General features: G+C 48.9%; 1 non-coding gene across 1 annotated transcript; it reads right to left on the bottom strand.

The window, feature by feature from the left end:
• Nucleotides 1-5,366: 5,366 nt before the first annotated feature.
• TRNAT-AGU lies at nt 5,367-5,439 on the bottom strand. The gene has a single exon. It is a non-coding gene; the product is annotated as a tRNA-Thr (tRNA).
• Between the last annotated feature and the right edge of the window lie 6,452 nt (nt 5,440-11,891).

Here is an 11,891-nt window from a genome sequence, read left to right as displayed (position 1 = left end):
CCTGGCTGTGTTTAAGGGCCGTTTAGATGCAGTGCTGAGGGATATGGTGTAGGGGAGGACTTTGTAGAGTAGGGGAGATGGTTGGACTCGATGATCCCAAGGGTCTCTTCCAACCTAGACCATTCTATGATTCTATGATTCCCCCAGGAGCACTGCAGGTAGGATAGGCTAGACAGACCACCAGCGTTTTCACCTGAAGATACATGGAGAGAAAAACTCTTCTCCAGATTAAAAACACTGTAGAAAATGGAGAATACCTGCAGATCCTCTCCTGGAATAAAAAAGATGCAGTTGTGCAGTAGAGTCCACAGTGGCAATAGAAATGCAGAGGTAGTTATGATGGTACAGACATCTGGGGGAGGAAAGGGTTGGAGAGTATTTCATCAGGCCAGTTGTATCAATTCCAAAAAAATTTAACAGCTGGCCTAACAGAAATAATTAGATTGTCATATCTGGTGAGAGACAGTTATGGAATGAGCAAATTAAGCATAGCCAGACTTTGTCCTTCTGTTTGCAACACACCATCACCAGAGACTCTGGGCAGAGGACCCAACTGCTGTGCTAGCAATGGGCAAGGCTGTACACTGAGATCATTTTACTGTCTCTGTTCTGCTCTTACAAGTGTTAGGGTAAGTCAGGCTCATCTGACCCAGAAGAATGAAAAGAACTGAAGAAAAACAAAGAAATCTTAAGCTTTCATCAAATACCTATTAAAGGCCCTATCATTTACTCTGATCACATGGAATGGCCTTATTACAGTCATTTTTCTGAACACAAAAGCTACTTTCAATAACACAGGAGGGGAAAAATCATTACAAACTTGCAAGAATCAAGGAGCATCTTGCAGAAACTCTTTGTCATGAAACAAATTATAAAAGGCTATAAATAGATGACCATTATTAGAGCAACTGAGCTCTCTAACTAGGCTCGCTGCAGTGGGAATGAACTGTTTCCCAAAGCTGCAGGGGGGAGGTGAGTCAATCAACAGGTCCATCACAGGCTCTCCAGGGTGGAGGAGAAAGCAGGCCTAGAGTCATTACCTCCTGCTTCTGCAAAGGGAAGAGGCATTTGAAGAAACAAATTACTGAAAAGACTGATAAAAATACACAAGGATGCACACAAGCATTCACACAACACAGGACCCTGCTGAACTTAGACAAGGTCATATCGCTGATGACCAGAGCACAGGTGGGAGCTCCAGCTGTGATATCCACTCCTCCATAGCCTGCTGGAGGATCTGACCTCCTCCTCTTGCTAAGGCTCCTTGAAAAAAATTATTCCTCTGATTTTTAGATATTTTATTTTAATTTCAGCCTAATATATTCATTCATGCTGATGATGTAATTTAGTTTAAATAGTTCTTTCTCCTTCTAGTTGTTTACCCTTGTGGTATTTACATGAGCTAGCTGTGTCTGCTTTCAGCCTTCCTGTCACGAGACTAACCACAACAAACTCCTTACATCTCCTCATCTAAAGCAGACCCTCCGTTCCTCTGCTGTATCCTCACAGCAGACTCCTACCCCCATCCTGGACCTGCCTTTAAGTTCTTATTCGCACGGCAGGGTGCCTACGTGAAAGTAGATCCGGTTGGCTTTTTATAGTTTGGTTAAATCTGCAGTAACTACAACAATCTTACTTTTTTTAACCAGATCTTTCATGGAGGTATGGCCTCCAGGAATGAACATGTTTACTGGGAAGGTAACCTCATATTCAAACTTCCCTGATCGGGTCAATGGTAGCCAGAAGAACTACAATGGCAATATTAAGCCCCGAGAGACCTGTCATTTAGAAGACAAGGTTTCCTTGTCTGTTCAATACATGTGGAAACTGCAAGGATAAGCACCACAATCAATAAAAGACTGGGATGCTGCTGCATTTCCAGAAGCAGGGTATTGTGCAAATCACACTGGATGCTAAGGAAGAGACCTGAAAACTTGCCCCATTTGTCTATGGCTTTGAGACAAGTTGTCAGTGCTGTTACCTGGCTGTGGATGCTCTCATGGGAAGTGCTGTTTGGGGGTTTTCTCTTTGAATCAGGGCTTAATCCTTTCCAGACATTTATGTGGAAATATCTGTGATGTGGTGATACTGGCCAGAAGCTGTTGATGATGAGCTGCTGTGCCTGACTTCAGCATGGAGGTGACCTTTTCAGCTGCTAGGTCTGCTGTGTTTATAAGAGGCTCACACATTTGATAGAAATGGGCAGTTGGTGATAGGCCATCAACATTTTCAAGTCTTCTGGGAAGATGCCATCTAAGTATGCAGTGCTGGCAGAGCACCAAGGCCACATTCATATCAGTTTTAGTGCATGGTGGCTTTGCATTCAGCTGCTCTGGGCAGCCAGGTCTTGCCAAAGCTCTTGCATTACTGGATTTTATGGTAATGCTCTTTTCAGGCCTTAGAGTTCAGGAGAAGTGGGTAGTGATTGCACCATCTCCAAGAGATGACAATCTCCCTGGGAAAAGTTTTGCACCAAGGCAGTGGAGAAATCCCCAGTGGTTGGACGTGGGTGGATGATCTCCCTGTGGGTCCTGTGGAGCTCCCTGTGCCTGGGGACAGCTTCATATAATTATTGTTGAAGAATGTCTCTGTCTCCAGTCAAAACTTGACTTCTCTGCATTTGAAAGGTCTTTGGCCACTGCAAAGTCTGGATGAACCTATCAGCATTTCTCATTCTCTCTCTTTGTTATTTTTTACTAGCTATTTGGTGCAACTAATGTTTTCCTAGGGTTTTCATTTGTTTTTGCCCAAAATGACTGGCTTTCACATAGGTGTCAGCAGGACCGGGTGACCAGTAGGTGGGATTCCTCCCACCAAAGCATCCATACTGTAGCTGTCTCCAGCTGAGCAAGGTGCCCAGACCCACTTTGCACAGTTTATGAATTTTAAAATAGTTTTTAAAATATTATTGTTAAAACCACAACATCACTTTCGGATTAAAGGATTGAGCATATTCTTTATGGGAGAACTGGAAAATAGATAAATTTGGATGATTTTTTTCCCCACTCTGAATTTTGCAGTCCTACTGCTTTTATTAGATATTTTTCCTCTGTGTTGAGGTTGCAAGGCTACTGTTTGATCCTTTTGTTTGTTAGATTTTACCATTAGCCTAAATTGTATTTCTAAATCTAAAAACTCCTTAAACATGGGAACATTTTCACTGGCTGTTGCTCAAAGTTCCCCTCCCTGGATTAAATTATTTATTGGTTCTTTCCCACATGACTTAAGAAATGGATTAGTTGAGGCATATTTGGCCTTCACTAGAACTGAACTAGAGGCAGAAATGCAGTTCTGCTAACACGGTCCTTGGAGACCATGGGCATCTTGACGATGCAGGCTTCTGGGCCACGGAGTTCAATGTTGTTTTTATTAGAATAAACGACTTCTCTGTCCAGCTTGACGCAACCCTTGGAGGGAGACCCAGGAATGAGAAGCATGCCAGAGAAATGCACAGTGTCTGGGATGTTTTGGTTTGGTTTTTTTTAAATATAAATTGCATTCTGAAGTTTTCAGGAAAATATGAAAAACAAGTTTTCTAGGATATACAGAAAGATACCTTTAAATCTCCCTAAACGAAGCAATAAAAGACTGTCTAGATCTGGATTAGGGCAGGTCATGACTTAAAAGAGCAGGATTTCTTCTCGAGTAAGCCCATAAGCGGCCTGGCCTTGTTTCAGTCCTTGTGGCAGAGCCACAGGACATTTCCTGCACCTCTGAATGCGCACGTGGCATTCCAATTTACAGGTCGACACAGATGAAGAGGAGCCCTTCCTCCCTCCCACGTTTACTTATGCTTCCGGACATAGATACAGAGGTCTTCGCCCTCTTCACCTCTTCTGTCAGGCTCTGTCTTTGAAAAGCCCTGTTTTCAGCAGAGAAAAAGATGATGGATGACTGATACAAAGGGATTTAGCTCAGACAGCGTCCAAAGTCTCCACTGTTGAAAGTGATCTTTGCATCCGGCCTGTGTTTAACAAGTAGCATCAGTGTGTTTGGTGTGATGCATTGCAGCAGGGGTACTAGGGAGAGGTCTTTTTACATTAAGTACTGTGTAGATTAAGAATTCAGCAAAACGTACCCTGAACATTTGTCATTTTTGCATAGAGATGAAAGGCATTAATTTTTCAAAGGATCATCTCCATCACTACCAGGCTGAGCTAAGCGGAAACCACCAGCCTAATCGCAAAAGTGAACTTGAACCACAAAGATCTTTTCAGAGATTGCTCAGCAGTGTCACATAAAGCAAAATAAAGAGATAAGCTGCAATGAGGGACAGGGTAACTAGATGTATGGCCACTACAGTCTAGAAATAAATTCACTTTGAGCAATACACATCTGCCCATTTTTCAGTATCTTGGGTTACAATAACAATAACTTGTGCTGGTTTATTAGGCTGCAGATTAATGGGAACCCTGCTGACTCCTGTTTCTTTAGCCTTACTGTGATATATACAGACGAAAGCTAGGAAATTCCTATGGGTCACTTCTCGTGTGGAGAAAACATATCAACCCACCAAAGCTGTGATGTGCTTGCTGTTTTGGGAAAACAGAGCCGAAAGGAAAAAGGCTGAAGGGAGGGGACTAAAGCACCACGTCCCTCCTGGCACCCAGTGTCCACCTCCACAAGGTAAAAACATTTCAGACTTCTGAGCCTTTTTTTTTCCTCACATGGAAAAGGCCCTTTTCCAATTCAGAAACAGCCTTTCACATCACTGGTTTGGATCATTTTGATGGAACAAAATAGGAAGACTATTTGAAAATGAGCAAAAAACGGGGAAACATACAAAATCAGAGTATGAAATCTCATAAATCTGGACTGCTCTTCATTGAACTCATGATGCAAAATAGGTTAAATGCTAGCTTTTTCTTTTTTCTTAAAAATAACTTTCTGCCCCCAGACCAGCAGAACTCTGAAGACCAATGTTACTTTTCCTCCACAAACTGTATTTATAATTTTTTCAGCCATTTCTGTAATTACTGAGCTCTGGAGATATAATTTGATTGTCCTGCTGAAGAATGAAGAGATGAACCAGAGCTAACTGTAAATATCTAGCAGGCATTTCAGACTTGTTCATCCAAGAGCTTCACAATGTCTGTAGGGCCCAGGTGGCTTTAAATCCCATTATTAGGTATTTCCTACCTCCAATTGCTATACTTTGAAACTGTTTTTAGTTATTTTCAAGGGTTTAACTCTGACCATTGCTATTTTTCTCTGCTTCTCGTTGCCTGTTATGTGGTACAGGTGCTATATGATGTTTGTATTACACCTAGGCTGGGGTGGATGCTCCAAAAAATGATGCCAGAAACATTTTGGAGAAAATAAGAAATATAAAGACATAGATCTTCATCAGGGGGTACAGAGCCCCCAGGCTCCAGTGAGATTTGAACTCACGACCCCTGGTTTACTAGACCAGTGCTCTAACCCCTGAGCTATGGAGCCTCTGAATTTGATTGGCCTTTTGCTTTGCAAACATTTCATATAATAATTTTCTCTGTTAATTCTTGAGTGAACCCAAACCTGCTTTGCTGGATTGTGCTGCTCCAAGGATTTTATATTCTCTTTCCAAATGGCACTAGCACAAACATCAGAGTCGTGAACCTGGCAACACACCAGGTCAACCCAAACCTGGATTTTACTCTCCTTCAGCGTATCTCTGCGAGCACATCAAGAGCAACGCACGGCTCCCCTTTCCCCAGCCAAGCTGCTTGAGCAGTTTACAAACAAGAAGCAATGATGTTTTGCCTTTTCATAGCTGCTGCATTAATTTATCAAAGGAGGAAGTTAAGCTTCTAAAATTGTCCTTTGCAAATCAGCTGTGCATTTGATTTTTTTTCCTCTCTGCTCTTCAAACATGTCAGTTCTTTTTCAGAAGTCCATGACGTGCTTTGGGCACTAGGGCTGATGTGTCCATTTCCACATTTCTAAGCTGTTATTCGGTGTCTCAATTTTCAGGGTGTCTTTCCGACACTTTCATTCTTCATTGAAGGGGTGTCATAAAAAAAACATTTACAGCATTTTTTCTGCTTTCTCCCTCATTAACATTAAGAGCCATTAAATATTAAGACCCTCAGTGCCTCTGATGCTGTTAGTTAATTATTACAGCCAACAAAGGGTGTTTTTCTGTGTTTATAATTGTATAGCAGAGCTCTGTGCTTGTTTCTGACCCCTGGATTTTGTGTGTGGTGGTTTAACCCCAGATGGCAACTAGGGCCTCCCAGCCGTTCCCTCATTTCCCCACCCCATAGATTGGAGAGAAGAGGGAGAAAAAATGCTTTACAGGTTACTATAGGGACAGTTTAGTAGAACAGTAATGGAAGAGAGAAAAAAAGTAAGTGTATTAAAAATAAGTATATTAAGTCCTTGACTTGATAGAAACATTACTTAGCAACAACTAAAATACTATGTGCTGTCAACATTATTCTCATAATAAATCCAAAACACAGCAGCTAGAAGAAACTCACTGTATTCCAGCTGAAACTAGGACAGTGTGACTTTTTAAAAAGGCTTTGTCAGACAGGATTAACGAGGCAGTGAGATTCCTCAATGCACCTGCTTTACATGAAAGCGTCTGCATTGCATTATATTTCATTGGGATGTGTCATTTCCATCAGGAGGACTTCTCCAAAGCATGTATCCATCAGTGGAAATGGGTATCATGCTTCTTTCTTACTTCTTGTACTTCCCTTCTCTTAGGTTTCTCAAAAGGCCGGAGAAATGGGTTGACACAGACCTCATACAGTTCAACAAGAGGAAGCAAAATCCCCTGTACCTGGGAAGGAAGAACTCCATGAACGAGCACATGGAATCATAGAACCATCTAGGTTGGAAGGGACCTTCAAGACCATCTAGTACAACCATCAACCTAACTCTGACAAAAAAAACATCACTAAACCATGTGCCCTAGCACCATGTCACCCACCTCCAGGGATGGTGCCTCAACCACTTCCCTGGGCAGCCCATTCCAATGCTTGATAACCCTTTCAGTGTAAAAATTTTTCCTAATATCCAACCTGAACCTTCCCTGATGCAACTTGAGGCAGTTTCCTCTAGTCCTGTACCCTTTGACTTGCTGGGGGGCAAACCATCTGGAAAACTGCTTTGCAGAATAGGACCTGCAGGTCCTGGTGGACACAAAGCTGAACAGGAGCTGGCCTTCCCACCAAGAAGTCTAGTGGAAACGTGGGCTGTGTTAGACAAAGTATTGCCAGTCGGAGAAGTGGTCCTCAAGGGGATTCAGCTCTGCTGAGGCCACACCTTGAGCACTACTTTCTGGGCTCCTTCTTCTCATTGTGGGATCACCAGCAACCGTCTTGTTGTGTGTCCATGCAGATGTGGGCCATCTCAGGCCAAAGGGGGCTGACAGGGCCCTTGGGAAGCCACAGCCAAGGCCCAGGGGGCTGGCCTGAAGCACTGATGCCAAGCACAGGACAGAAGATGTGGGAGATGGAGCAGGCAGTGATGTTGATGTAAGCCCTGAGGCTTCTGCCGGGGCTGCTGGAGCGAGCGCTATGGTCGAAGATGGCGGGAGGGGGTTCCTTCTCGAGGGACCTGGGTTTCTCTCCCACCCCTCCCTGGGCCAGGCAATGACCATGGCCTCTTCTCTTCTTCTAGCAGGACACCCACTGCTGAAGTGTCCCAGAGGAGATGTCTGTCCCCACCACCTCTCCACAGCACACTGTAGCATGTGCTGAACATGGCCATGGCCTAGGAAAACCTCTGCCCCCTCGGCCTTGACACCTGGGACAACACAGCCTGTCCCATGTGATGTGACCACCGCTTCTGTTTCAGCCGTATCGGGCAGGGGGCAGAGACCAAGCCCGAGTGCCCGGACTGCAAGAGGAGGGTGATGATCATCCGGCACTTGCTCACAGGGCACCCATTTGAGGTGGACACCATAAAGACCACCTGTGGCATCCTTGGGCAAGGCCCAAGATGACAGGACTTATGGACTGCCACCATCAGGAGGAGCATCCCGAGAACACCAGGAATGGAACCGGGATGCAGATTTTGTGGGCTGCCTTCACGCCATGGACTGGGGGAGCCTTTTTAGGAAGCACCCAGCTCTGCTGCAGCTCCTGGAGGCCTGGCTGCCTCGGAACCTGGGCCACATCTTTGAGGAAGAGTCTCCTCAGGTGCTCATGCTGGAGGAGATGGTCCTGAGCACCCTGCCTGTCTACGACCTGCATGAAGGACACCTGGTCAAGGGGCTGCGGGGCAACACGGAAATCTGCACAATTGTGTTCATGCAAGGATTCATTAAATTCATGGCAGAGCAGTTGAGGAGGCCAGACCACCAGGTCCTGCTGCAGGATGAGTGCTGTGCTGCCAGCAAGATGGAGGACAGCCCTGAGGACGCTGCTGGGTCTGCTGTCTTCAGCTGGTGGCAGAAGCGCAGCCCTGAGGCCACCACAAGCTGGGCTGCCCCCCAGGAGAGTTGGGAGGGCAACCTCGTGGCCAGAAGCACCTCTGCTAGCTTCTACAAGAGAGGGGAGGTCTCCCTTGTGAGCAGCATGGTCTGGGCTGCCATCTGAGGGGACAGGAGCTCAGAACCAGGGCTGGCACCAGCCCCATGGCCTCCCGAGGTGGGACTCCTGCCCCCGACCAGCCCGGAGGCCGAGGAGCTGCAGTGGGAGCCGGGGGAGGCTGTGGCCGGAGCCTCTGCTCCCAGCCGGGGCAGGGGCTGCTCTCCTCGGGGGCCCCGCGCGCCCCCTCCAGAGGGAGGCTGGCAGCTCCCAGGACTCTGCCATGCCCACCAAGAAGCCACCACACCGGGGATGACAGAAGAAGGACCCGGCAGCTGGAGAAAGGAGGGCCGGGACAGCAGCAGGGCCACAGGCTGACCCCCATGGCCACCAGAAGGCTCTGCTCAGGAGTCAAAAAAGTACCTCTAACAGCAAATAAAGTAATCAAAATCCACACTGCTTTCTCCCCTTTTTCCTGGTGTTTTTGTGGGCTGCCTTCACGCCATGGACTGGGGGAGCCTTTTTAGGAAGCACCCAGCTCTGCTGCAGCTCCTGGAGGCCTGGCTGCCTCGGAACCTGGGCCACATCTTTGAGGAAGAGTCTCCTCAGGTGCTCATGCTGGAGGAGATGGTCCTGAGCACCCTGCCTGTCTACGACCTGCATGAAGGACACCTGGTCAAGGGGCTGCGGGGCAACACGGAAATCTGCACAATTGTGTTCATGCAAGGATTCATTAAATTCATGGCAGAGCAGTTGAGGAGGCCAGACCACCAGGTCCTGCTGCAGGATGAGTGCTGTGCTGCCAGCAAGATGGAGGACAGCCCTGAGGACGCTGCTGGGTCTGCTGTCTTCAGCTGGTGGCAGAAGCGCAGCCCTGAGGCCACCACAAGCTGGGCTGCCCCCCAGGAGAGTTGGGAGGGCAACCTCGTGGCCAGAAGCACCTCTGCTAGCTTCTACAAGAGAGGGGAGGTCTCCCTTGTGAGCAGCATGGTCTGGGCTGCCATCTGAGGGGACAGGAGCTCAGACCCAGGGCTGGCACCAGCCCCATGGCCTCCCGAGGTGGGACTCCTGCCCCCGACCAGCCCGGAGGCCGAGGAGCTGCAGTGGGAGCCGGGGGAGGCTGTGGCCAGAGCCTCTGCTCCCAGCCGGGGCAGGGGCTGCTCTCCTTGGGGGCCCCAGTGCCCTCTCTAGAGGGAGGCTGGCAGCTCCCAGGACTCTGCCATGCCCACCAAGAAGCCACCACACCGGGGATGACAGAAGAAGGACCCGGCAGCTGGAGACAGGAGGGCCGGGACAGCAGCAGGGCCACAGGCTGACCCCCATGGCCACCAGAAGGCTCTGCTCAGGAGTCAAAAAAGTACCTCTGACAGCAAATAAAGTCATCAAAATCCACACTGCTTTCTCCCTTTTTTCCTGGTGTTCGGCCCACCTTTTCCTCCCAGCTCTGCTGCGCCTGGAGGCCTTAGAGTTCCTTCTGCTGGGAGAGGGGCTAGGAGACTGGATGTGATCCATTGCCTTGGACCACACGAGCTGGATCATGTCTGTAGCACCTACTCAGGCCTATGGGGCCCCTCTGGTGGGACAGGGGCTACAGCGATGGGCATGGTCCATTACCTGGGACACGGCCCTGGGCAGTTAGCTCTGGGTGGCCCTTCTTGAGCAGGTGGGATGGCCCAGATGACCTCTGGAGGTGCCTTCCAACCTCACCCTGGCTGTGAGGGAGTCTGGGGCAGAGGCCTACGGCCTACGGCCTCCCATCCCTTGCAACCTGCTGGAGGTTTTGGCTCATACCTGATGCAGCTTTGGGCAGGAGGGTGCTGTGACAGGGGGAAGGTGAGAATGAAGCAGCCCCTGCCCCAGCAGAGCCAGTGCAGCCCACAGTCTCCCACTGGGAGAACATGGAAAAACGCTCCATAACATGGGGGAATTTGGAGGCTGGGGCATCGCCACCAGTGGGATCTCCACCTAGAAAGATCATCCCAGTGTGATCTCTGAATGGGGACCCATCCAGTTTCCATCCCTGGTGGCCTCACCAGCCTCCACCTGGGAGCAGACCTAGAAAATCTAGGGAGGCTGGAGGCCAGGAAGAAGCACCTCACAGCAGGCTGTGCTGGGTGGCCTTGAGGAGCTCAACCACCACCTGCTGCCAGTGCTGGGACACCCGTGCTGGGGCTGGGGGGACAGTGCCAGTCCCTGGAAGATTTTCAGCTGTCCCACACGCACCCCCAGTCACTCTCCCCACATCCCCCTCTGCAGAAAGCCAAAATAACACCATCTTTGGCCCTTACAAGGCAGGTCCTGGTGCTCACAGCAAGGGTCCCACAGCCCTGCCCACCCCCAGACAGTACCCTCGGGCCGGCCAGGGCTGGACCAGCTGCGGGGGATGATCACCCTTCATCATACACCCACACCTTCCCAACAGGGTTAGGAGGGCAGTGTGATACAGCCCTTGGAAGTGGTGAATGATCTGGGATAGAATCAAGACCCCCAACTTTGGAGGAGTGGAGGTTTGTGGGGACTGCCCTGGCTCAGGGACTGGCATGTCATCTGTCCCTTGGTGGTCAGCAATTGCTTTGCTTTGTATCCCTTGTTTTTCTTGGGTTTTTTTCCCCATTCTCCTTCTGGTTTCTTATGTTTTATTTTTTTAATTATTCTTCCCATTTCTGTTTGGGAGTGCCTTTGACTGATGACATGGATTTTCTCCCTTTTCCACTTCTGATTCTCCCTGTGCATCCCACTGTGGAAGAGTGATGGAGTGGATGGGTGGTGCTGAGCTGCTGGCCAGCCTTTACCCACAGCAGCCTGTGAAAAAAATCCTTCCCAGCCAAAGGGGAGCAGACTCTGGGACCAGGTGACCTCTGCAGGTCCCCCAGTATACAGTAATTTAGACATTTATTCCATGACACAAGGATCCCACCCCACCTGCACCCCTTCCCACCTCTCCCAACCCCTCCCCACATCAGGAAAAAACCAAGGAAACCTGAAGGTTGACAAAGAAGCATATTTAATAAATAAGCATAGATCCTTGACATGAAAGCCACAAAAGAAGCAGTGTTGATCGCGAGGTGGATATCGAAGGGAGAAGGATTCCAGTCAGGCCTTGCTCTCAGCAGGAAGCCGTGCACTCCCAGCAGGGACAGCAAAGGTGGGACACGGGGAGCGCCGCGGCTTCGGGAGGAAGGGAAGGGCTCAGGGGTCCAGCAGCGGGGCAAGGAGTTCTCCGGATGGCCGCCATCAGGGGAGAGAGAGGGAGAGCTGTCGCTCAAAGCAGGACACGGACTCAGTCGTAAAGGAGAACAGGACATTTTATTCAGGACATCTGGACATCGACTGGGGCAGTCCCAGGAGTCACAGAGCCTCGGCGGCAGAAGATCCATCAACACCTGCAACGAGAGAGTCTGAAAGCTCTGCTAAAGGCAGAGAGGCAGG

The sequence above is a fragment of the Calidris pugnax genome, unplaced genomic scaffold (assembly GCF_001431845.1).
Source record: "Calidris pugnax isolate Ruff unplaced genomic scaffold, ASM143184v1 scaffold135, whole genome shotgun sequence".
Taxonomy (NCBI): Eukaryota; Metazoa; Chordata; class Aves; order Charadriiformes; family Scolopacidae; genus Calidris; species Calidris pugnax.
Note: the sequence above shows the minus strand (reverse complement) of the source record. Positions and strands in the feature narration are given on the sequence as shown.